Below are 27,610 nucleotides of genomic sequence, written 5' to 3' on the forward strand. Positions count from 1 at the left end.
CTAGAAGCGATAGATCAAAACATTTTCATCACTCCAAATGGAAATCTGTCAAGCAGTTACGCTTCATCCTGCTTCCCTGCAGCAGCCCCTCCCTGCAGGGAAAGCAACCGAAAATCTGCTTTCCGTCTCTGTGGATTTCTCTATCTGTACATTTCATATAAACGAAATCACGGAGTATGTGACCTTCTGTGTCTGGCTTCTTTCACCTACAGTATAATGTTTTCAAGGCTCATCTCTGTCATTGCATATATCATTACTTTATTTATCCTTATAGCTGAATAATATCCCATTGTATGGATGTACCACATTTTATTTATTTATTCTCACTGGTTGATGGACATTTTGATTGTTTCCACATTGTAGATTTTGTGAATCATGCTGCCATAAACATGCATGTACAAGTATTTGTTGAATACTTATTCATTCTATTTTCAAGCCTGACTCATCTCCTGAATTCCAGAACTGTCATCCCAACATGTTTTATATTTTTCTTTGGCCTCCCTCTGCAAGTGAATATAATTCAAACTCCTTGGATATCCAATGAGTTTCTGCATTTTCAGGCTTCTGCCCCCAAAATGCGGCTGCTCCTTGTGCCTGTAATGTAATTGGCCGAGAGGTCAAATGCTTTTCAAACTCTGGGTCTCCGCTCATGCAGATTCCTCTCCTGGGAATCATTTCAACTGGCTCTTGTCATGTTTACCTGATTCTCAGCCTTCAAAGACCAGCTCAGATATCACCTTCTTAGAGACACCTTCCTATGGGACCTACGTGGCAGGACAGTTTCTCTTCCTGATTCCTCCATTTATTTATTTTATAACTCCCATAACATCTGTGATTTTCTACATAGATTCTTTATTTACTGTCTGCCTCTCCTCAAAAGAGTGTTAGCTTCATGAAAGCAGACATGTGGCTTTGCACCTTGCCTGTCACAGTATATGTTCAACAAATGTTAGTGAAATAAATAATTTTCTTATGGTTACTCTAACTTCAACACTTCCATGTCTAGACTCGATAGTTTCTCTCCAAAAGTCATGTAGGTAATACCAATGGGTAGAAACCAATTGAACTGATTCCTGAAGAAATAGAGCACTCGTCAATTAGTTTTGGATGCATACGCTTGGGGTTTTGAGAGATGCAGATAGAGCATCTCAGCTTGGACCCTGACTCATGAGGGTGCTTCGTGCATAATTTAGGAGGTCTGAAATGATGATGAAGATGAGGAAGGAAAAAGTAAAGAAAGAACAACATAAGAAGGATTGAGAAACTCCTATAATTATCTAACAAGTCTGAGAAGATCAAATTGTAATATTTTTCCCAATGCAGTATGTTTTCCAATATGACATACACAGAGCGGACTCTGCACAGTAGAACAAATCTTTACTTTGGCAGATGTACTAATTGGATCTGTTTATGTGATTCCTCCTCCTCCTCCTCCTTCTTCTTCCTCTTTCTCCTCCTCCTCTTCTTCCTCCTCCTTCTTTCTTCAAGACAGGGTCCTGCTCTGTCACTCAGGCTGAAGTGCAGTGGCGCGATCATAGCTCACTGCACTGTCGACCTTCTGAACAAAAGCGATCTTCCCACCTCTGTCTCCCAAATAGAATGTATATCTTTTTTTTTCATTTCCATAAAAAAAATAGAGATGAAGCCTCACTATGTTGCCCAGGCTGGTCTTGAACTCCTGGGCTCAAGCAATCCTTCCACCTCAGCCTCCCAAGTAGCTAGGACCACAGGCATGTGCCACCACACCTGGATACTTTTTTTTTTTTTTGTAGAGATTGGGCCTTGCTATGTTGCCCAAGCTGGTCTTGAACTCCTAGGTTCATGGGATCCTCCCACCTTGGCTTCCAAAACTATTGGGATTACAGGCATGAACCGAACCACTGTGCCTAGCCAGTTTGTGTGATTTTTATGTCTGTTCAGCATCACAGAGTCCTGCAAACTGCAAACAGACTAGTTCTATAAGAACAAAGACTCCTTGTCCTCATTCAAAATATCAGATTCTGTGGTAGCTTCGGGAGATGTGGGGCCTGTTGTACTCACAGTTCCCTTCCCAACTTGTCTAAAAGCAGAGCATTAAAGTAACAGGGTCTTTGCATCAGAGCACTTTCCTTTTTAGGATGGAAATTCCTCTTTAGATGTAACAGCCAAGTTCATCTCTGCGCCTGAACTCAGGCTTTCAGGATACACTGTATATTTTCTTCTTTTATTCATTGTGATGCTTTTGTACCAAACAGAGTCTGTTTCATGAAAACAAATAGATAAATTAATCAATTGAGTTGTCTTATTTTCCACCAAATAAACGTGTAGATCGACTCTGCAGTCTCAAATATTACCATAATACCTTCTGAGCAGTAAAGAAAGAGTGCGTGAGCTGCCCCTTTTCAAACTTTTTAACCCCCAGTCTCTGCAGTGCCAACATTTTGCAGAGACAACTTTCTTTTTACTAGGTCTTTCATTCGTGCCAGTAGCAGTGGGCTTATACTGGAAGCCCAGAGAGATCACATTTGTAATAGAACTGTTTGTGCCGAAAGAGAAATTATCCTTGTCACTTAGAGCTTGCTAGAGTAGCAGTAAAACCCCTGAGATGAATTACAGATCTAATAATGAGCTTACTCTTCCTGTCCCAGTCTGTCTGGGGAATGGGGGGAGCTGACAATGTCTGCTGTGCCTACAGACATCCCTCGCATTGATAAATCTGCTTCCCCCTGCAGCTCTTTCCAACATAGCATGTCTTTAATTTATTACCCCTTTGGCTTTGCTCAGAGATCACTGAGTTCTGCCAGCTAGCATGATGTTAAATCCATGCCAAGTTTATGCGTCCATATTTCCAAGTGGCTTTCGAGAGGGGTCGTGGAGACAGGCAAGAAAAGACACAAGGCAGCATTGTGCAAATTCAGTGTCAACTCCTTACATCTGCCCCACATCCCTTTCTAATTCAAGGCCACTCAGCTGATTCCTGCAGAGACTTTTGTTCCAAGGTGGCTTTCCACCTTCCAGTGGTACCTCTGTAGCTGCCCTGAATCACTGCACCATCAAAAATCTCCTTCAATCAAACCAGCCTCTGAACGCACTCGACAAGGTCCTGCATGTTGAAGCCTGCAATCTGTAAATCTGCACCATCTTTCTAAAGCTTCCTGGTGCTTATATTTTGAGAGGAGGATGAGGTTAATTATTGGAGGTGGAAAATAAATATCACAGAGCAGCGGGACATGGGGGAGCTTGCAGCGTCAGCAAATCATGGACACTCACCCTGCTACCCAAAGAGAAAAGGGACCCCTGGAGACTTGAGCAGAAGGTTGAGTATTTATAAGAAATGCCTGTGTGGCACTCCGGGGCCACCGGTAAATATTTCAGAGGCAGGCATATTTTCCATAACGGATGACTATTTGGGTGGGCGGGAAGTGGAGTTGCTATGAGTAGTCAGAATAACATTCCAGGACTGTAAATGCTTAATGAGCGTGTGTGTGTGCACGCACACACACACACACACAGAGAAAGCACCATCTTCCTCAAAGAGAGGAAGTCCTTCATTGTTGAAGAAACCGAAATAAAATGACTTGTGGTTTTCCCCATGTCCTCTTGCATTGTAAGTAAACACCTTCATAGAGATTCTGTTTCTCCAAACTCTATTTATTCCCCATTCTTTGCAGAAAAATGCTGGTACATTTTTACCCCAGGAGGCACAGCCACTCCAGAGCCACACAGCAATGCATACTTAAGAATAAGGTAAGGTTGAGTATTTTTACTTTTATTTTTATTTTTTGAGACAGGATCTCCCTCTGTTGCCCAGGCTGAAGTGCAGTGGTGTGATCTTGGCTCACTGCATCGATCTCCTGGGTACAAGAAATACTCCCACCTCAGGCTCCCAAGTAGCTGGGACTACAGGCATGCACCACCTGCCTGGCTAATCTTTTTGTATTTTTTTGTAGAGATGGGGTTTTGCCATGTTACCCGGGCTGCTCTCGAACTCCTGAACTCAAGCAATCTGCTAGCCTCAGCCTCCCAAAGTGCTGGGATTACAGGCATGAGCCACCACACCTGGCCTCTTATTTGTAATTTTTAAACGTTTTTTTATTTTTATAGATTTAGGGGATACCAGTGCAGTTTTGTTACATGGAGAGATTGCAGAGTGCTGAAGTCTGGGCTTTTACTGTAACTGTCACTCAAATAGTGTACATTGTATCCACTGGGTAATTTCTCATCCCTCACCTTCCTCTCCCCTCCCTCCTTTCCCAGTCTCCAATGTCTCTTATTCCACTGTCTATGTCCATGTCTACACAGTGTTTAGCTCCCACTTATAAGTGAGAACATGGGGTGTTTGTCTTCCTGTTTTTGAGTTGTTTCACTTAGGATAATGTCCTCCAGTTCTATCCATGTTGCTGCAAAAGTCATGATTTCATTCTTTTGGGGGGCTGTGTAATATTCCATGGTGATATGGTTTGGCTGTGTCCCCACACAAATCTCATCTTGAATTGCAGCTTCCATAATTCCCACGTGTTGTGGAAGGGACCCAGTGGGAGATAACTGAATCATGGGGGCGGTCTCCCTCATAATGTTCACATGGTAGTGAATAAGTCTCACAAGATCTGATTTTTTTTTTTTAATTATACTTTAAGTTCTAGGGTACATGTGCACAATGTGCAGGTTTGATACATAGGTATACATGTTGGTTTGCTGCACCCATCAACTCATCATTTACATTAGGTATTTCTCCTAATGCTATCCCCCTGCCAGACCCCCACCCCCCGACAGGTCCCGGTGTGTGATGTTCCCCACCCTGTGTCCAAGTGTTCTCACTGTTCAATTCCCACCTATGAGTGAGAACGTGTGCTGTTTGGTTTTCTGTCCTTGTGATAGTTTGCTGAGAATGATGGTTTCCAGCTTCATCCATGTCCCTGCAAAGGACGTGAACTCATCCTTTTTTATGGCTGCATAGTATTCCATGGTGTATATGTGCCACATTTTCTTAATCCAGTCTATCACTGATGGACGTTTGGGTTGGTTCCAAGTCTTTGCTGTTGTGAATAGTGCCACAATAAACATACTTGTGCATGTGTCTTTATAGTAGCATGATTTCTAATCCTTTGGATATATACCCAGTAATGGGATGGCTGGGTCAAACGGTTATTCTAGTTCTAGATCTTTGAGGAATCACCACACTGTCTTCCACAATGGTTCAACTAATTTACGCTCCCACCAACAGTGTGAAAGCATTCCTATTTCTCCACATCCTCTCCAGCATCTGTTGTTTCCTGACTTTTTAATGATTGCCATTCTAACTGGTGTGAGATGGTATCTCATTGTGGTTTTGATTTGCATTTCTCTGATGACCAGTGATGATGAGCATTTTTTCATGTGTCTGTTGGCTGCATAGATGTCTTCTTTTGAGAAGTGTCTGTTCATATCCTTTGCCCACTTTTTGATGGGGTTGTTTTTTTCTTGTAGTTTGTTTGAGTTCTTTGTAGATTCTGGATATTAGCCCTTTGTCAGATGGGTAGATTGCAAAAATTTTCTCCCATTCTGTAGGTTGCCTGTTCACTCTGACAGTAGTTTATTTTGCCATGCCGAAGCTCTTTAGTTTAATTAGATCCCATTTGTCAATTTTGGCTTTTGTTGCCATTGCTTTTGGTATTTTAGTCTTGAAGTCCTTGCCCACGCCTATGGCCTGAATGGTATTGCCTAGGTTTTCTTCTAGGGTTTTTATGGTTTTAGGTCTAACATTTAAGTCTTTAATCCATCTTGAATTAATTTTCATATAAGGTGTAAGGAAGGGATCGAGTTTCAGCTTTCTACATACGGCTAGCCAGTTTTCCCGGCACCATTTATTAAATAGGGAATCCTTTCCCCGTTTCTCGTTTTTGTCAGGTTTGTCAAAGATCAGATGGTTGTAGATGTGTGGTGTTATTTCTGGGGCCTGTGTTCTGTTCTATTGGTCTATATCTCAGTTTTGGTACCAGTACCATGCTGTTTTGGTTACTGTAGCTTTGTAGTATAGTTTGAAGTCAGGTAGCGTGATGCCTCCAGCTTTGTTGTTTTTGCTTAGTATTGTCTTAGCAATGCGAGCTCTTTTTTGGTTCCATATGAACTTTAAAGTAGTTTTTTCCAATTCTGTGAAGAAAGTCATTGGTAGCTTGATGGGGGTGGCATTGAATCTATAAATGACTTTGGGCAGTATGGCCATTTTCATGATATTGATTCTTCCTATCCACGAGCATGGAATATTCTTCCATTTGTTTGTGTCCTCTTATTTCCTTGAGCAGTGATTTGTAGTTCTCCTTGAAGAGGTCCTTCACATCCCTTGTAAGTTGGATTCCTAGGTATTTTATTCTCTTAGTAGCAATTGTGAATGGGAGTTCACTCATGATTTACCTCTCTGTTTGTTAAAGGTGTATAGGAATGCTTGTGATTTTTGCACAATTGATTTTGTATCCTGAGACTTTGACAAAAACTGGAAGCATTCCCTTTGAAAACCAGCACAAGACAAGGATGCCCTCCCTTCTATTCAACATAGTGTTGGAAGTGTTGGCCAGGGCGATCAGGCAAGAGAAAGAAATAAAGGGCATTAAGTTAGGAAATGAGGAAGTCAAATTGTCCCTGTTTGCAGATGACATGATTGTATATTTAGAAAACCCCATCGTCTCAGCCCAAAATCTCCTTAAGCTGATAAGCAACTTCAGCAAGATCTGATGGTTTTATAAGGGGTTTCACCTTTTGCTTGGTTCTCATTTTCTTCTTGTCTGCCACCATGTAAGATGTCCCCTGCTCTTCTGCCATGATTGTGAGGCCTCCCCAGCCACATGGAACTGTGAGTCCATTAAAACCTCTTTTATAAATTACCCAGTCTTGGGTTTGTCTTTATCAGCAGCATGAGAACAGATTAATACACATGGTGTGTATATATACCACATTTTCTTTATCCATTCATGCACTGATGGACACTTAGGTTGATTCCATATCTTTGCTATTGTGAATAGTGCTACAATAAGCATATGAGTGCAGGTATCTTTTTGATAGAATGATTTGTTTTCCTTTGGGTAGATATCCAGTAAGTGGGATTGCTGGATGAGATGGTAGTTCTGATGAGCAGACTTTCTAAACCCAATAAAACCAAGTTTTTCCCAAGAAAGCAGTCCCGTTGCTACAGATGGCAGGATTCCCCGCTTTCTGTGTACATGGCCCAGTTCTGGTCTTCTTTCCAAATATCTGAGAGATGGAAAGCTTTTCTCTACCCACTCAGTGATGTCTAGAGTCAAATCCCTAGGTAAAATGAGCTGCCAGTGAATTGTGTTGATGAGCATCGTAGGAATCTGCAATGGTGCAGTGGCACAGGAGCCTGCCAAATGGGGAATGAGAAGGTTTCTTCCCAGAAGAATTTGCAACCAGCTGGGTATTGACAGGCCAGAGAATTTAGTCCCATGGATGGCTTGAGTTGCTTCATCCAAAGAAATGTTGGAGAGAAGTTCATTCTCATCTGTTGTGTAGAAGATCACTCTCCACCTCCAAGTCTCTGGTTGTCATTAAAGACCCATCAAGTCTGCTGTGTGCCTCAGAGCCAGATTCCAAAATGCCCTCAAGCTGTCCTCAAGCTTTCTGCCCACAGTTCTGTAGCCAATTTGGGGCATGTGTACTGTCCACACCCAGCAAGTGAAAATGCCAGTTAAATAGGCAGGCGTCTGAATTCAATAGGCATGCATTCTCTTTCCACAGGGCAGATAGGGGATGCAGTGGAATGAATGTCTGTGTCACCTTCCCCAAATTTATGTGTTTTGGAATCCCAATCTTTACTATCATGGTGCTATGATCTGAACGTCTTTGTCTTCCAAATTTCATGTGTTGAAATGTTCATCTCCAAGGTGATGGTGTTAGGAGGTGGTGCCTTTGGGAGGCAATGAGGTCATGAGGGTGGAGCCTCATGAATGAGATAAGCGTGCTTATAAAAAGGGACCCAGAGAGCTCCCTTGCCCCTTCTACCATGTGAGGGCACAGCAAGAACATAGTGTCGTCTATGAACCGGGATGGGCATAGCACCATGTATGAACCAGGAAGCCGGTCCTCACCAGACACTACATCTGCCACAACTTGATCTTGGACTTCCAGCCTCCAGAACTGGAAGGAATAAATTTATGTTGTTTATAAGCAACCCATTTTAATGTGTATTCATTATAGCAGCCTGTAAGGCTAAGACAGATGGTATTTGAAGATGGGGACTTTGAAAAACAGGTCATGAGAATGGAGCCCTCATGATGGGATTAGTGCCCTTATAATTAGAGACACAAGAGAGCTCATTCCCCACCCTCTTTCTCTCACCACCATTTGCAGACACAAGAAAGTAGCCACCTGCAAACCAAAAGGAGAGTCCTTTCCAGACCCTGGATCTGCTGGCACCCAGATCTTGGACTTCCAGCCTCCAGAACCATGAGAAATTGGTGATCATTTCTTTAGCCACTCAGTGTATGCTGTTTTATTATAGAATCCCAAGTGGACAAAGGCAGGGAGGAATATTATCCTGTTTCTCCAATGGTTGTCATTAAAGACCCATCAAGCCTGCTGTGTGCCTCAGAGCCAGATTCCAAAATGCCCTCAAGCTGACTTCAAATTTTCTGCCCACAGCTCTGTAGCCAATTTGGGGCAAGTGTACCGTCCACACCATTCCATGCCCTGGAAGTTGGCATGGAAAACAAAAATTGCATAATTTCCCTTATACGTGGAATCTTAAAAAGTCAAACTCATAGAAATAGAGAGTAGAATTGTGGGTGCCAGAGGCCGGGGGCATGCGGTGTATGTTGGTCAAAGGGTACAAAGTTTCAGTTAGACAGGAAGGATAAGTTCTGGTGATCTATTGCATAACAAGGTGAGTGTATTTATTTGTTGTGGCATTGCTATAAAGAACTATGTGAGACTGGGTAATTTATAAAGAAAAGAGGTGTAATTGGCTCATGGTTCTGCAGGCTGTACAGGAGGCATGGCTGGGGAGGCCTCAGGAAACATACAATCATGACGGAAGATGAAGGGGAAGCAAGCATATCTTACCATGGTGATGGAGGAGAGAAAGAAGGAGTGAGTGGGGAGGTGCCACACACTTTTAAACCATCAGATCTCATGAGAACTCCCTGACTATCACAAGAGGACCAAGAAGGAAGTCCACTCCCATGATTTAATCACCTCTCACCAGGCCCCTCCTCCAACACTGGGGATTACAATTTGACGTGATATTTGGATGGAGACACAGAGCCAAACCATATCAGTGACTGTAGTTAATAATATATTGTATATTTTTAAATTGCTCTAAAAATTGGATTTCAAATGTTCTCACCATAAAGAAATGACAAATATGTGAAGTGATGATTATTTTAATTAGCCTGATTTGTTAATGCCACAATGTATAAATGTATAAAAATCACATTTTAACCCATAAATACATGTAATTGTTATTTGTCTATTAAAAATAAAAATAAACTGAAAACTAAAAATAGCAAAGGGAGTTCCCTCCATGAAGGATCAATGAGTACATGCCATAGATTTAATTTTCACAGCAAGAAACAAGAAGGTTGCAACAGTCCAAACATTGTGTGATAAATGGTTGCTCTTAAAAATATTTTTATAGTTTGCCTCAATAAGCTAGGACATAAGTTATAATCTATTAGATAGGAGTATATTCATTCAGTGGCTCACTGTTATAAACAGCTTCATCCTACTTACCCAAGAAGGTTAGTTTTCATGAAGACTGCTCATCTGAATAAATTTGGTTGCAAATACTAATTATTGAAATTAATGGATACCTACTGTGGATGTCTATTGTTCTAAGTATTCAACACATATTCAAGTGGGTTTCATCAATGACTAAAGCAAGGCTCTATTAACCTATTTACAACCAAGATGGCAGCCCACTGTGAGACTCATGATGGTGGCCCACTGTGAGACTTCTCTCTCCAGACTCTGGTAACCATCATTCTACACTGTATCTCCGTGAGATCCACTTTTTTGAGTTCCCACACAGGAGTGAGAATATGCACCATCTTCCAGTGGCTGGCTTAACATCATGACCTCCAATTTCGTCCACGTTTGAACAGTTTTAATCAACATGAAATTCATAAGAAAGCAAAACAGTGGAAACAGAGGACTGCAGTCAATTGCCTTGATCAGAACCTGATCAAGAACTAGTCACCACTTTGGAAAACACCATCTGTGGAAATCCTCCTGCTGCTATTTGAGTTGCCAATGCAACACACCAGTGTTGGCAGTTGTGGTATCTATCTCAATGATTAAATCTAGAGCAAACCTGTGGGTCTTTTGTTCCATCCCTACCTTATCATTTATCTATTAAAATGCCATGGTGTTTTAAAATAAGAGTTGCTTTCCTGTTACATTTCTGTTTTACATTGCAGTTACAGCCTCAAATACATGTTTGAAAATTATTTGTGCAGGTGTGTTCATTATCAGTGGTTTTCATTACACTTTTGTAAAAGGAATGCTAGAAAACATTCACCATGAAAGAGAGTCTAACTCTGAGAAAATGATCCTTGGAGGCATTAATCTATTTACAACCAAGATGGTGGCCCACTGTGAGACTCATGAGAGTCAAAGTGGGCTGCTATCTTGGTTGTAAATAGGTTAATGGAGCCTTGCTTTAGTCATTGATGAAACTCCCTTGACTCTGATTTACAGGTGTATGTTGTTATTTGCAGCTTGCTGAATGGGGAGACATGCAGAGGTTTAGAAAGTAGTCTGTGGACTACTACCTCTTCTTTATATAGTTATAGCTTGCCCAAGTTATATTCTGATACCATTCTTTCAATTTTCTTAGATCTTCTCTTTTGTTCTTTTTAAAATTTTATTATTATTATTATTATTATTATTATTATTATTTTAGAGACAGGATCTTGCTCTGTTCCTCTGCCTGGAGAGCAGTTGTGCAATCATGGCTCACTACAGCCTCAAACTCCTGGGCTCAAGTCATCCTCCTGCCTCAGCCTCCCAAGTAGCTGGGACTAGAGGCAAATGCCATCACACCTAGCTAAATTTTTTAGTTTTTTTGTAGACACAGGGTTGCACTATGTTGCCCAGGCTAGCCTCAAACTCCTGGCCTCATACAATCCTTCCACCTTAGCCTCCCAAAGTGCTAGGATTTATAGGCATGAGCTGCTGTGTTCAGTCTTAGATTTTCTTAAAGCCTGGAAATGTTTGATATCTGTGTCTTATATTGTAATGTTTCAATTTTTTTAAGTCCCTGTGTGGATTTAATCTGCAACCCCACCATAATATGATAAATCTTTACAGTGTCCTCATAAACTGGCTGCTCCTTTCTGAATTCCACCCATTTAGTCAGCTGAAACACAGAAAGTTTTGGTATATATAAAGAAAAAAAGGCAGGTTTGTCCAGGTGACTCACAGTCTTGTTTGCTAATTAGGTCATGATCTGAATGAGATTTGATGAGAGAGATTGCAGTCCTAACCAGTGGTTCTCAATGTCAAGGGAGCATTAGAAGCTTATGGAGGGCTTTTCAAAACACAGAATGTCAGGTCCCACTCCTTCTCATTTGGTGGGTCTAGGGAAGGATTCTAGAATTTGCATTTCTGACAAATCCCCAGGTGATGAGGCTGGTCCAGGTACCACACTTTGAGAACCACTGGGAAGACTGAAGAAAGTAACATGGGAGTTTTTCTAAGACATTTTATTTGTAGCCAATGAAGAAATCTTATAGTCTTCTCCCTTTTGAAACTTTGTGTGCAGGCAAGCAGGACCTGAAAGACTCACTCAACAACAGCTGTCTTGGACTATGTGTTATAGGACCACTGAGTCTGTATGCCCACTGTGCAGTAACAAACCAATACACTGAGACAGCAGGGTTTGCAGCAGAGAAAGAGGTGAATTATTGCAGCACACTGAGTGAGAAAAATGGGAGGAGATCCTCAAATCTGTCTCCCTGTGGAGTCCTGAGCTGTAGTTTTCAAAGGGATTGCAGAGGATAAGGGGCTGGAAAATTGGTGTCATTGACTGCTTTGGGTAAGGAGGATGAAGTCATCAGGATATGGAAACTGCATTCTTTGGTGAGTTAGCTTCTGTGGTGTCCTTCAGACCAGCTGGCATCAGTAGTTTCATCAGTATGCAGGACCTGAAAGAATATCTCAAAGGGAAAACTTGTTTCATAATGTTGAAGTTGTTATCTAGAAAGCGGTTAAGGGAACTCTAATCTAGGGTCTATGTGATTCTAGGACAAGAGGCACCAAACAACTATGACAAAGCAGGTCAGGGAGCAAGCTGACCTCAGGATGAGTGTTGAGTGTGCTGTGAGCTTGGTTAATTTTCATTTCTCCCCTTTGTTTTTCCCCTGATAAATTTTATGCAGTTTATAGGGTTGATTTCACACGTGTGTTGATAGTTCAAGACGTAGCTCTGCCCTACTATGAAAAGTGCAGAAATCCTTCTCACAAAGATCATAGAATGAGTAAAGGTTTGGAAAAGTAGATTCAAGGGAAGTTATCTTTCAAGAATAAAACTAGGTGGTCAGCAAGACAAGACCATATAACAGGTCCATATAACCACATGTGGGCTAAGGAACATGATATATCCCTGTTCTTGGTTCTTGTATCACCAGGACATAATTTAGGGACCAAGCTTTAGAAAACTTAGCACAAAAATTCATGGAGGGAGGAAGGGAGTGATATATTAACAAATTGGAAATAAACTGAAATTTTATCTTTCAGAGAGATGTGCAGAAATGATGGATTCCAGGGTAGAGACCAGATATGGCCAACAATTTGGGAGTGAGCTCATGAAGAGAACACATTAGTTAATTATGAGAAAATTGCTATTAATTGCACACAGAATGCTGAGCTAAAATGATGGTAATCTGTGTTTAAAATGTATAAAAATTAGTGTGCAGGCACTGATTTGAAGCATGCTAAATGAAACTTTCCTTCCCTACAACTTGGCCTGAGATCCCACCTTGCTTGATTTTTGTTTCCCCCCTCCCCCGCCCCAGATGGTTCCACCAACATTCCTACAGGTTTCTTGGGAGCCCTTCCTCTCAGGGTCTACTTCTGAGGAATCAGACATAAATTACATGGATATAGCAAGGCTTACAAATAAAATGAGCGGGAATCTGAGTATTTTTAAAAAATATAATTTTTTAAAATTCTTTTAAAGAATGAAATTTAAAACTGATGAAAATTGGGTTTTGCTTTTTCTTTTAAGATGGATGTATTGAATACCCAGATTCCTGTTTTTCTCTGGGAATTTTACCCATGGGAGGCATCTAATGCTGGCCATGCACCAGCAAGAACTGCACATTTATTCTAATTTTAGTCCAGGATCTGCAGAAGCACAAGCCTTGCCATGGTGCTTCCTCAGAGGATGTCAACTGAATAAACAGAAAAGTTTGACTCAACATTGCACCTTTCCACTGTACAAAGCATTTTTCACTCCACCGTGGCTCCAATAGCAGGAGAAAGATCTGATACTCAATTCAAGAACCTTGCTCTTTCTTTTGTCCAGCCACGTGGCCCATTGATGGAGGAAGCCAGGCACCCAAAGTTCTGCTTATACAGAAGGAACAGACAAAGAAGTTTTAGAGACCTAAAGAGGAGAGTCTTCATACCCATACTTCTTAGGAAATAATTAATGTTTCCCCTTTGTCTCAGCAAAGGAGATAACATTATACTTTTTTTTAAGAAAGGAAATGTTTTGGATTTAACAAAATTTAGTTTTTCATAGTACATATTTTTTAATAGACTTTATTTTCTAGAGCAGTTTTAAGTTCATAGCAAAACTGAACACAAGGTACAGAGAGTTCCCCAGACCCCCTGTCCCTATAAATGTATAGCCTTCCTCAACATCAATTTATCAACAATGGAATATTATTCAGTGCTAAAAATAAATGAACTATTGAGCCATGAAAAGTTATGTATCTTTGTTGTACCAGTATCTATATCTATCTTGAAACATATGAAACATATCTAGAAATATGTTGAAGTTATATATATAATATTAGAATGGAATATATATTGGAATGAAATATTTTCTATATATTTATGTATAAATATATGAAATATATGCATATAAATTTTTACATAAATATATATTTACATATAATATATAAATTTATATAAATATATAATATAAATATCATATATAACCTATATTTATATATTTTGTATAATACATTTACTTACTAAATATGAATATCATATATATATATATATATATATAACCTATATTTGCCTAATGGAATACATGAATATAGGTTTAAAAAGTTTGTTATGAGTATCTGCTATGGTTTGAATGTGTCTCCTAAAAAGCACGTGTTGGAAACTTAATTCTTAATGCAACAGTGTTGGGAGGTGGAGTCTTTTGGGAGGTGTTTAGGTGATGAGAACCCCGCTCTCATGAATGGATTATAAAAGGCTTTGAGGTTGTGAGTTTGATCTTTTGTTCTCTCTCACCATGTGATGTCTTCCCCATGTGAAGAGACAGCAAGAAGGCCCTCACCAGATGCAGCCCCTTGATTTTGGACTTCCCAGACTCCAGAACCATGACTGAAATAAATTTCTGTTCATCTTCAATTATCCCGTCTGTGGTATTCTGTTGTAGCAGCACAGAACAGACAAAAATGTTATCTCTTGGTTGACATACCCCTTAATCATGGTTCTCATCTTTTCCAGCCAGGCAAAATGACAGTTTCAGCCATGAAGAAATGTTCCCTATCTTTCCATCTTCTCAATTCAAGGACCTCACTTTTCCTGCTAATTATTCTGGTAGATTTTCAATGCTCTCTCAGCAAAAGCAGTACATTTTGTGGCCCTATATTTTGCAGAAATCACCTCATAAATTGTTCAATGCACAATTAAACAAAAACTTTATTTCTGCATTGCTCAATATATATATGTGTATATTGAGCCAGTTAAAATTCTGCATTCAGAGTACATTGTCTGGAAGGCCATCATGTTGTTGCTTTTCATTATGACTGACATGCCAGGAACCACACCAGAAATCCTAAAGGTGATAATAATTATCATTCACTATGCAACAAACCCAAAACATCGTTGAGATTTGTTGTTTACAGGCAAGAGTGCAAAACTCAGCTTCATCTCTTCCTAGAAGTGCCACATAAAACTAGTTCTCTTCTCTCCCTCAACTTGGGCTTGGGGCCATGTAGTGCATGCACACCTCTGGGGTTTTCTGAAAGACTGTAGACTTCAGTGCAAAATGCCCAGCCCAGTGCCTAGCTCAAGATACTCAATCAAGAGTCATTAATATTGTAAGTAATGTTAAGGAAAATATCAGAAAATACACATTAAAATATGGTTATTAAGGAAAATTCCAGAATGGAGCCACTTTATTTGACCCAACAGAGACATGGCATGTTTAGAAGCCTTCTGTTTGCATGAACTATTGGGAAAGCAGCTACAAGTTGATGTTGGATCCCGGTTAAATGCTGAAGTACATATACTAATTCCCCTGTTTCTGTGTCAGACTCTCTGCAGGAGGACCAAGGAGTAATAAAAAGAGCAGAATATCTGCAGCTGTGAAGTCCTCGGCTCTAATTCTAGATTTGCAGCCCATAGCTGCACAACAGGCACAAGAATGAACCAACGTCACCACCAAGGAAAGCGGCACAGCTGAGCTGCACCCACGTCTGACTCCAAGGGACCAGCTATTGACAGCTATTCACCATTTGGTTTCTGTGAGTCCCGGTCTGCACATGGAAAATGGGCAAATATTATCTGCTTCATCAGGTATTCCTGGGAACCTAGAGGAAGCACTAGCCAATATCATTCACTTAGCATACCAGAGTTATCTTTCCATTTTTTTAATTCAAGAACCTTGCTCTTTTTGCCAATTATCTTAGTAATTTTTCAGTGACCTCTCAGCAAAAGCAATATATTTTGTAGCTTTGTCTTTTGCAGAAATCGCCTTATAAATTGTTTGATGTACAATTAAACAAAAAGTTTATTTCTGCATTGCTCAAAGAATATATATTTAATTTGTTATAAAATATTATAGCATTCAGCTAAGTCTCATACATTTATTTATTTATTTTTATTTACTTTTTCTCTCCAACTTCTATTTTATATTCAGAGAGTTCATGTACAGGTTTGTTAAATGGATAAATTGCACGTCATGGGGGTTTGGTGTACAGATTATTTCATCACCCAGGTAATAAGTGTAGTATTCCACAGGTAGTTTTTTGATCCCCACCCTCCACCCTCAAGTAGGCTTTGGTCTATATTGTTCTCACCTTTGTGTCCATGTGTACTTAATGCTTAGCTCCCACTTATAAGTGAGAACTTGTGGTATTTTGTTTCCTGTTCCGTTCCTGTGTTAATTCGCTTAGAATAATGGCTTCCAGCTCCATCCATTTAGCCTCAAAGAACACAATCTCATTCTTTTTATGGCTTCATAGTATTCCATGGTGTATATGCACCACATTTTCTTTATTCAGTCTGCTCTTAATAGGCATCTAAGTTGATTCCTTATCTTTGCTATTGTGAATAGTGCTGCCATGAACATACACGTGCATGTGTCTTTATGATAGAACAATGTATATTCCTTCGAGCATATCTGAGTAATGGGATTGATGGGTCGAATGGTAGTTCTGTTTTTGTTTTTTGAGAAATCTCCAAACTGCTTTCCACAGTAGCTGGGCTAATTTACATTTCCACTAACCGTGTATAAGTGTTCCCTTTTCTCTGCAATCTTGGGAGCATCTGTTGTTTTTGACTTTTTAATCATAGCCATTCTGACTGGTGTGAAATGGTATCTCATTGTGATTTTAATTTGCATTTCTCTGATGATTAGTAATATGGAGTATTTTTCATGTTTATTGGCTGTGTGTTATGTCTTTTTTTTAGATGTGTCTGTTCATATCCTTTGCCCATTTTTTCTTTTTTCTTTTTTTTTCGGAAATAGTGTCTTGCTCTGTTACCCAGTCTGGAGTGCAGAGGCATGATATTAGCTCACTGGAACCTCTGCCTCCCGGATTCAAGCAATTCTCCAGCCTTAGCCTCCCATGTAGCTGGGATTACAGGCATATGTCACCATGCCCGGCTAATTTTTGTATTTTTAATAGAGACAGGGTCTCGCCATGTTGGCCAGGCTGGTCTCAAACTGCTGGCCTCAAGTGATCTGCCTGCCTCAGTTTCCCAAAGTGCTGGGATTACAGGCATGAGCCACTGTGCCTGGCTGTTTGCCCATTTTTTAATGTGGTTGTCCAACATTTCTTTGACATCAACACTGTACACTGCAACAATATTGGTAAGTGTTTATATATATTATTTTGATTATTTTTTGCCTTAATAATGCTCTCTTATCACTTCCATCATAGGATTCTCTTCTGTCTGTCTGAATGTTTTCTTATCTAGGCTTCATCTGGTCCTGTGTTTTTGCATGACTTTTGTTAAATCTTTTAGTATCCTTGGTCTACGTGGCTTCTGTTATTACACATCTTCTAATAAAATGAGAAAATTATAGTGAAGGGTTTTTCAAATCTTATGGCAGTACTTCTTGTTCTGCCTGACCTTCCTTTGTGCTCCCATGGTTACAGTTACCGAAAAATAAAATAAAAAATCTGATGGACTGCAACTGCATACAAGTATATAATTCACCTCGACCTCTTACTTTACTAGTGCACTTACTAGAGATTTCAGCTCCAGTGTGATTCATTCTATAGGCATGTGGAAAGAGCTTTAAAGAGATTTGGGAGACGTGCAAGCTTTTGTGGGCTCCACCCTTAACACTGAAGCCATGCACCAGGCTCGAACGAGCCCAGCTTGCTTTATTTATCCTGGCAAATTAACTGGCAGTGGGCGGTTGTTTTGTGGGCATAAGGTTGCACCAAGATCAATTAAACCTTTCAACTCATGAGAATTTCCTTCATCTCATTGAATGTATACCATTTGTGATGATGAAAACTGAACACATTGAGTCTCCCCTCTCTTGCAAAGCAAACATGATTTTCTTTAACCCTTCCTAATTTTTCTCATGCTGATTTTGTGGCTGACAGCGGGAGAAGCAGAGTCTGAGTCATGTCCATGGACACAGCAAAAGCTGCACCCTGAGGTTGTCTCCATCCCTCTGTGAGTCTTTGTCGTGAACACCCGCAGGGAGCCATGATTTCTGGGCTTTCCTTGCAGTGGGCTGTGGTGCCCCCAATTCCTGCTGGATGACCCCATGGGCCATGAATCACAGTGGGGTCTCAGCAGTAAAGTGTGCAGTTCTGCAGGCCAGCTGGGACTGTTCCTCTAGCCTGTGGTTCTCTAAGCTGATTTGAGTGCACTTTTTGACAAAGGCAGATTTTCTTGTTTGAAGCTGCATTGCCTCAGTTGGGGCTAATTAAGAAAGGTTTTATAGGAAGCTAGTAAACCTTTCAGCAATCTGCAATCAGTACACACTTGGGATTATAATAATTGGATCTCAAAACCCAAATAAAAATTCCCAGTGTACTTCCTTCAACACTTTGCTCTGTGTCTCCAAATCCTTTTTGTACCTGGCTACAGTTTCATTTTTGTCCTCATAGTCTAAGCTTTCTTCTCTTTTTGTCTTTGGCTTCAAACATACTAATAAATATTGAACAGTCAAAGAAACTGAACTTTAAAATAATGGAAAAGAAAAAACCTCTTAATGTGATTGTTTCTGGATCTGGTGATAATGAATGGATATCTGTCTTTTGTTATTTTTAATTATTTGCATGATACCCTCAATTCATTATCTAGAAAAACAGTCTCCCTTTCAACCTCCCCACCCTGGTTGAATGAGACATGTTACTCATAGTCACTCAGGTTCAAACTTTTTTTTGAAACTTATATTTCCTTTTTTACATGCAGACAATCACCAAATTCTAGAGAAGCTCTCTTATATTTTGCAACTATTTTTCCTAATTTCTGTTTTCTCTAGAACCACTTTATATCAAACTTTCATCAATCCTTGTCTAAATCATGACAATCACCTCCTAACTAATTTTGACCAGGTGGTCAATTAATTTTGCCTAATGGAAATCAATCCAATGCAATCTCCTATTAATTTTCCTGAAATTTCTCACTGGTCTGACAATCACAGCCTAACTAACTTTTACGAGGAAGCTAATTAATTTTTTCTAATGCAAATCAACCTAAGTCGCCATGCCTCTTTTAATGTTGTTCAGATTCCTTACTGATTACATACTCCAAAGTATCTCGCTAAACCAAACAAAAACCCCACAACTGTTCCATATTGACTATCCAATTCATTCCAATATGGAACATGCTTTAAAATGCAGTACAAGGGCTGGAAACAGTGGCTGACAGCTATAATGCCAGCGCTTTGGGAAGCCAAGGTGGGAGAATCTCTTGAGGCTAGGAGTTTGAGACCAGTCTGGGCAATATAGTAAAACCCTGTATCTACAAAAAATTTAAAAAGTTAGCCAAGCATGGTGGTGTGCACCTGTAGTCCCAACTACTTGGGAGGCTGAGATTGGAGGATCACTAGAGCCAAGGAGGTCAAGGATGCAGTGAGCTATGATCACGCCACTGAACTCCAGCCTGAGTGAGAGCGAGAGCCTGTCTCTAAAAATAAATAAGTAAAATAAAAGAGTAAATAAAATGCAGCACAAGACGTCCAGCATTTTCTTCCACCCCAAACCCCATACAACCCATCTTTAAGCCAAACTGAACCACTCATTCTTTCCCAAAATAACCCTAAAGAACCACATCCCTGGGTCTGGCTCAAGCTGACAATTCTCTGCTAAAGGGGCTTGTACAAATCATAGCCATCCTTGACTGACTTTTCTTCTAAGACCTCGTTTCTAACTCAAATTTATTCCCTTTATAGTTCCCTCATCTACCTCTGCTAATGAACGTATAGGAGTTCATCTAGACTGTCAACACTCACTGAGGCATCTGTCTCATTTCTTCCATCAAATGGTGATTCATGTTCAATGGTAGGCATTCAGTCAATATGGAAAAGTGTAAATGACTGAAGCTAAAATATATGGAACAACACTGAATTATCACATTCCTTTTTGTTCTAACTGTCATGCAAGGTCAACTATACTTGGAATTCTGTCGCTAAGAATTAAACTTTGAGTTCAATTAAAAAACAACCATTCATAAACATGTTGTCCTGATATTTCATCAGCTATCTTAACAGCAAATACAACAGAAAAATGGTGCTTCTATTGCGTAAAGGTAACATAAATAATGCTTGGTAAAGTAAACCCTGTTGGCACCTTGAGTTATTGACAAACTCAAAGCAAAAAAGACAGTCGTGGAGGGGGAAAATTCCAAGAATCTACTTAAATATGTATGTAGAATTTGGGTGGGAAGTTAGAGAATATGAATTACTCCAAGTTATACTTTTATTTCATTTCTTTTCAAACCCTGTGAAATTCATTAATTTTTTTAACTTGTATTTTAGGTTTGAGGGTACATGTGAAGGTTTGTTGCAATAGTAAACTTGTGTCAGGGGGCATGTTGTGAGATTATTTCATTACTCACATATTAAACCCAGTACCCAAGAGTTATCTTTTCTGCTCCTCTCCCTCCCTCCCTCCCTCCCTCTCTCATCTCCTTCCTCCTACCCTCCCCGCTCAAGTATACCCCAGTGTCTGTTGTTTCCTTCTTTGTGTTCATAATTTCTTATCATTTACCTCCCATTTATAAGTGAGAACATGCAGTATTTGGTTTTCTGTTCCTGTGTTAGTTTGCTAAGGATAATAGCCTCCAGCTCCATCCATGTTCCTGCAAAAGACATGATCTCATTCTTTTTTATGGCTGCATAGTAAGCAGAAATTCCCTTTGACCCAGCAATCCCATTACTGGGTATATACCCAGAGGAATATAAATCATTCTTACATAAAAACACATGCATGTGAATGTTCATTGCAGCACTATTTACAATGGCAAAGTCATGGAATCAACCTAAATGCCCATCAATGACAGATTGGATAAAGCAAATGTGGTCCACATACACAATGAAATTCATTCTTTTTATTTTCTGGGGAACAGTCTGCCACACAGAGAGAATTATGTATCTGAACACCAAATGGCCAGACTTGGTGGTCACTTTATTTGTGAGAAACCAAACCTGGGAAGTCTTGAAATGGCAAACCTTTCAGAAGAGATGGCAGAGACTCTCCTACACATTCTACTCTCAATGCTCTATCTTGTTCTTTCCATCCCAGATATCCCTCCTGTCAGTCTTTTACTACTCAATCCTGAGGCCTGGACGTACCCACAGAGGTGAGTTCTATTGATTGCGGTAAGCTGTTAAAATAAAATATGCTTTCCCTGAATGTGATGCAGGTAAATCCAGTTAGGAAACAACTGTTTATGTATTTATGGGATAGACCAAGAGTCTTGCAAAGTGGCCTGGTCAAAGTCGACACATCATTTCCTTGGGGAAATCTTGCATCAGATTTCACCACACATCTGTTTTATAAACTCTGACAGCATCTGACATTTATAGTACTGATCATAACTGTATTATCAATTGGTTATTGGGATAATTATTCATTGAAACTTTGCCTTCATTACTGAAATTTTTATTAAACTCTTTTTACCTTGTTTGGCATATAGAATATGCCCCTTATTAAATAAAGGCATGGATGAGATTATCTATATAATAGGTGGTGTGCTAAGCAAACCATCTCTCAAAATGCACACACACACTTGTTAGTGGTGTTTGCCAATTCCCATGGTGTAAATTCTCCCACTATGGTTCATTTCAAGCTACATATGGTTGGACAGATGGCTCACACAATTCCTGGATGTTTCATGGTTAGCTCCTAAAAGTCAGAATGAGCCCATTCAATCAGAGCATCGCTCATGCATAAAGGTGTGAGGATGCCTTTGCTCAATTTCAACAACCTTTCTCAAAAACAGAGTACACTTAGTAATCTAGATTTGGGAAGATTCTTCTTAAATGTGATGGACATTTTCTTTCGGCTACGGGGTGCATATTTTCTTGAACAGAGAAGTCCTTTTTTAGACAATCTGTTAAAATCAGAACCAGAGTTCTGAGCATTACCTACAAAAGGCTGTCCTAGGGACATTTTTCTTCTCTAAGAATCAGAAACATTGCCAACCACAGCTTTGGAAAGTGGCCAGTAAAATAAAACAAGAAAAAGAAGCCAGAGATATAACTATGGGAAGAGAGGGAAAGCTATATTTTTCCACAGGCAATATGACCAATTAAGTAGCTCAGCTGAAAATGATGCAAATAAACAAGACCTTCCCAAGAAAGTTTAGCAAAAATGTTCAAGGCTTCTACAAAGATGCTGAAAACCTGGAAATATATATGTCCTTGCATGGGAAAACACAATGTTATAAATAATACATATTAAAAATTTGATTCATCTTTTAAAATAAATCCAATTAAAATCTCAATGAGTTTTGGTGATAAATATTTAGTAAATGAAATTTATCTAAAGACAAAAATTAGTATGAACACATATAACAATATGGAAAATATAAGAAAGCATGGGTTTTCATGTTAAAATATGTTGTAAGACATCCTACAATAAAACAGAGAACAGAAACTCACATGGGTATTTAATGTGAGTGACATTTATGGTCACTGAGGAAATAATAAATTACTTAATACATGATGCTATATGGTTTGGCTGTGTCCCCACCCAAATCTCATCTTGAATTGCAGTTCCCATAATCTCCACATATCATGGGAGGGCCCCAGTGGGAGGTAATTGAATCATTGGGGGTGATAGTCTTATAAGGAGTTTTTACCCCTTTGCTCGGCTCTCATTCTCTCTCCTCCCGCCCTGTGAAGATGTGCCTTCCACCATGATTGTAAATTTCCTGAGGCCTCCCCAGCCATGTGGAACTGTGAGTCAATTAAACCTCCTTTCTTTATAAATTATCCAGTCTTGGGTATTTCTTCATAGCAGCATGAGAACAAACTAATACATGATGTTAGAAAAATTGGTTTAATATTCAGGTAAAACAAATTTAGATCTTGATTTCACACCATATAGTCAAGTGAGTTCCAAATGCTTTAAGTTTATATATATATATACGCATATATATACATATATACATTTTAGAGGCAAGGTCTTGCTTTATCGCCCATGCTAGAGTGCAGTGGCACAATCATAACTCAATGCAGCCTCCAACTTCTGGACTCAAGCAATCCTCCTGCCTCTGTTTCCCAAGTAGCAGAGACTACAGGCATGTGCCACCACACCCACCTAATTTTTTTTAAAAGTTTTTGTGGAGACAGTTTCACTGTATTGTCCAGGCTGGTCTGAACTCTTGGCCTCAAGCAATACTCCCACCTTAGCCTCCCAAACTGCTAGGATTACAGGTGTGGGCCACTGCACCTGGCCAAATTCTAATATTTAAAGATGAAAAATATTATAAAAGTATGTGAGCAATATCTCATGTCAGAAAGAAGAGTGACCTATTAAACACAAAGAAGAGTGAATAACAAAGGAAAAAATGAAAGATACAGCTACAAACAATTTAATACTACTGTACCTTCCAAAAATGCAGTTCCATAAACAAAATAGAAAGAAAAATGATAACTGTGAACAAAGTATTTTTTATATTTAGAGCAATATTAATGCCTTCTTATGTATTTGCTATATTTAAGGCTCGCTATGTAGATTAATTCTTACTGCTCAGCAAACCAAGGCTGAACAGCTCAGTAGATAAAGGATACAAAATTACAGCTAGACAGGAAGAATAAGTTATACTGTCCTATATCCTTGTAGGGTGACTATAGTAACACAAATATATTATACAGTTTCCAATAGCTAGAAAGAGGGAACTGAATGTTCCCCACTCAAAGAAATGATATATGCTTGAGATGATGAATATACTAATTACCCTAATGTGATCAGTATTCATCATATGTATCAAAACATCACTATGTACCCCCTAAATTATCCTATGTCAGTTAAAACTTTAAAAAAGAAATGTAAGGACAAAACAAAAAATAAAACTCTTCCAAGAGATGGCCAAATTAGGTAGTTTGGCAAAGAAGAAGGGGGTCAGGAGGAGGAGGAGTAAAAAGAGGAGGGATAGAAGGAAAGAAGAAGAAGGAAGAAGAAGGAGGAGGAGGAAGAGGAGGAGGACGTCATTGAGACAGGTGACTTTGCAAAAGGTGGGGTGTGTCTCAGTGCTGGTGTGCATAAAAGAAGTTGAGGCGAAGTAGGGATATTGATGGCTCAACTCAGCATAGTGATTGGAACTTGGAGGTTTACTGCTACCATTTGGGGGAATGAGAGATTGGAGTAAGACTGCATCTAAAGATTCAATCTAAGATTTCATCTTGTAATAAAAGTAAGGAGATAGAGTGAAGTCTACAGAGACACAAGCTAGAACAGCAGTTCTAAATCTTGGCTGAACATTAGAATCGCCAGGGAGTTTGCACAAATACCAACACCCAAACAAAAAATAACCAAGATTTCTTTTTAATTATTATTTGTGCTCCTGCAAGAAGAGGAGGAGGAGGAGGAGGAGGAGGAGGCACGAGGAGGAGAATGAGGAGAGTGAAGAGGAAAGAGAAGAGGAGAGGGAGGAGACAGGAAGAGCATACCGCTTTGTGGCTATCAAATTACGAGTTGTTAAAATGATAGTAATTCTTGGGAAGCGTGGTGGTAAAATGTGCACTCTCATAGGCTGGCATGGTGACAATATAAATTGGAAAAATCTCTTTGAAAGGCATTTTGGAAATGTTTTGCAAGAGCCTTAAATATGCTCATACACTTCACTGTGGCCATTCCATATCTCAGAATTTCAGAGACTATGGGGATTCTTTGCAGGGGTGGGCAAAGTTGTGAAACAGTCTAAATGTCCCCTAAGATAGGATTAAATACTTAGTGACACATCTATACATCCATAGGATGAGGCTGACTAATGTTGAGCTATGCAAATCACATATTGGGGTTTTGGGGGCGGAAGTGAACTTTAAACCACATGATCTGATTTATAATCCAAACTGCAATTACATAGTGTGCATACCCACTAACCAAAATCTGGGCATGTTCAGAATATTGATCTTTGAGGAATAAGATTGCAAATAATTTTTATTTATTCGTTCTTTTCTATTCAAATATATATTACATTATATAGAATATCATATTCTAATATATTTCTATGTCTTGTTATTTATAACAGTTACACTATGAAATAAAGGCTTTTCACAAAGACAGAGGCTAGTTCCAGCTATGTGTGTGAAAATGCTGGAAACTTGTTTTTCCTCTCTAAACAGGGGCCGATTCTCCTTCCTAAATGCCCTTAAAAGAGTTTTTTTTCAATTTATATTGTCACTATGCCAGCCTATGAGAGTGCACATTTTACCTCCACGCTTCCTGAGAATTGCTGTCATTTTAACAACTCCTAATTTGATAGCCACAAAGGGACATGCTCTTCCTGTCTCCTCCCTCTCCTCTTCCCTTTCCTCTTCTCTCCCCTTCTCCCCCTCTTTCTCCTCCTCCTCTTCTTCTTCCTCCTTTTCCTCCTTCTCTGCTCCTCCTCCTTCTTTCTCCTTCTCCTTCTCCTCCTACTCTTCCTCTTCCTTTCCTCCTCTTCCTCCTCCTCCTCCTCCTACTCCCCCTTGTTCTCCAGCCACCTGGCTCCAGGGTGGATTTTTGTGCCTGCTCTTGTTTCAGCAAGGAGGACATCAAGACAGATTATCTTTCTCTGTTTGAGAATGTATTAAATGCAGTATTTTCTGTAGAAAAATATCAGTGGTTTTTTTTTCCTATTAGTTTAAATACTTGCCTAATAAAAGTCTCACTTTTCCAGAATCAACAATAAAAAAAATAAAACTGCAGTGGGTTTTAATCCAGTCATCTGAAAATCATTTTTTATCTCTTCCTTTAAGTAGTTACTCAAAATGAACCTCAACCTCCTACCATCATCTAGAAAGGAAGATAGAAAATGTTTATACACATAAGCTATTTTTATAATGATTCAAAGCCAAATCTTGAGGAAAAACTATAAACTTCAACCCCTCAGCCAGGCCCACAAAATGTATGATTGCATTATGTTGACATATTTCACAAAAGCTTATATAACATAAAATAATGAAAAAAGACTGTGTGAGCCTTCTGTTTTACATGGAAACTCTTAGATTTTTCGTTTGCTTCTTTTTTCTTATTGTCTTAAAATTCACGTTGCTGGACATTAATGAAAAATAGCTTTGCTTTTTTTCTTACAAAAGCCACATGTCCATATTTCTTTTTCATAACAGAAAGTTGAAGCTAGATTCCACTAACAATGCTTCACTATTCCCCAACCTCTTTATGGCTTTTTTAAAACATAAAATATACTTGTTTAGAAATCTCTTAAATGATAAAGAGGGCTAAGAGTCTTAAGATTGTGAATAGGGACTTGTAGAAAATTGTAATGTACGCTGTGATTAATAATCCAACTAAATTGTGTCAGGGACACTTGCCTGGGCTGCAGACGACATTTCTCTATCACTTACTTGTGGGGAGAGCTTAAGTTGGTACATAATCCCATGAACCCTAGTACCCTAATCTGGAATAAAGAAATAATGTTCAGCCTACAGTATTGTTATACACTTTAAATGGCAGTATAAGGGAATGCTTTTACAAAATTATAATTCATTGTGTAAATTGGAGTTATGCTATTAATACCATTGCATCAAAGAAATAATAATCATCATCCTCAAAACAATAATAGATGGTATTTATGTATCATTTCTAGGGGAGCCTTTCACAAATATTATTTCATTTAAACATGACAACATTTTGTGGCTTTGTGGAAATATACTATGGGTAAAATAAACCTCAGTCTAACAAAGGCATACCTTGTAAGTATTGCTTTCTGATGTCAAAAGCAAGAGTGTTTCTCAAGAGGTATGGCAGCAGTGAGGATAAGAAGATAAGGTATAGTATGATAATACCCTTTGTGGACACCCACTGAAGGTGCTCTGAATTCATTCAAGAACTCAAGTTCTTCCCACCTTGCCTTCCCCATCCCCTAGTGCCTTATAATCCCTTTATTGAGTGGGGAATGAGAACAGAGAGGTAGAAAAGCATCCTTGCTTCTTTACTCCTGAGCCTAGAAAGGACACACATCATTGATGGGAATTCATCACATCACCCCATTGGCGGGAATCCATCACATGACTCCACCTCAGAGCAAGGGAGCATAGGAAATGTAGTCTTTGCCTCGGGATCTACATTCAGTATGGCAGGTAGTGCGTGGCGCTTGGTGGACAGGTAGCCACTTCTGCCTCAGGGCAGTTGCATCGCCATCAATGTTGCAGGTCAAGGAACTGGGCAATTCAATTACTGGGAGTCAGATGTAGGTCCAGGCTACATTATGGCAGAACTGCTTCTTTAACACATGTTTTCTTTTGCACTCAAAAGGGAGGAATGCGTCAAACAAAAAATAACCAAGATTTCTTTTTAATTTATTATTTGTGCTTGAAAATGTCCCCCAAATTATGTTTTCCTTCTTACATGTGACTGTTTGGATTATCCATCTCTCCACCTGGAATCCCATCTCTTCATTTCTCCATCTGTTATTCTGTAACTTTCAAAGAGAAATAGAAAAAGACTTTTAAAATAAGAATGAACAATTCAGGCTACATTAAGATGTGTCCAAGAAGTTGGATAATATTCACTAGTGTGGTATTCTGTTT

At 39.4% G+C, this 27,610-nt stretch overlaps 1 long non-coding RNA gene across 2 annotated transcripts; it reads left to right on the forward strand.

The window, feature by feature from the left end:
• The first annotated feature begins 1,628 nt into the window (after positions 1-1,628).
• Positions 1,629-10,415, forward strand: LOC129052844 (uncharacterized). Of its 2 annotated transcripts, XR_008517964.2 has the most exons (3): positions 1,629-3,295; positions 3,651-3,726; positions 8,949-10,415. It is a non-coding gene; the product is annotated as an uncharacterized LOC129052844 (long non-coding RNA). The 2 variants fall into 2 exon arrangements; XR_010138937.1 differs by lacking the exon at positions 1,629-3,295 and having other exon boundaries at positions 3,472-3,726.
• The last annotated feature ends 17,195 nt before the right edge of the window (positions 10,416-27,610 follow it).

The sequence above is a fragment of the Pongo abelii genome, chromosome X (assembly GCF_028885655.2).
Source record: "Pongo abelii isolate AG06213 chromosome X, NHGRI_mPonAbe1-v2.0_pri, whole genome shotgun sequence".
In the NCBI taxonomy this organism is placed as follows: domain Eukaryota; kingdom Metazoa; phylum Chordata; class Mammalia; order Primates; family Hominidae; genus Pongo; species Pongo abelii.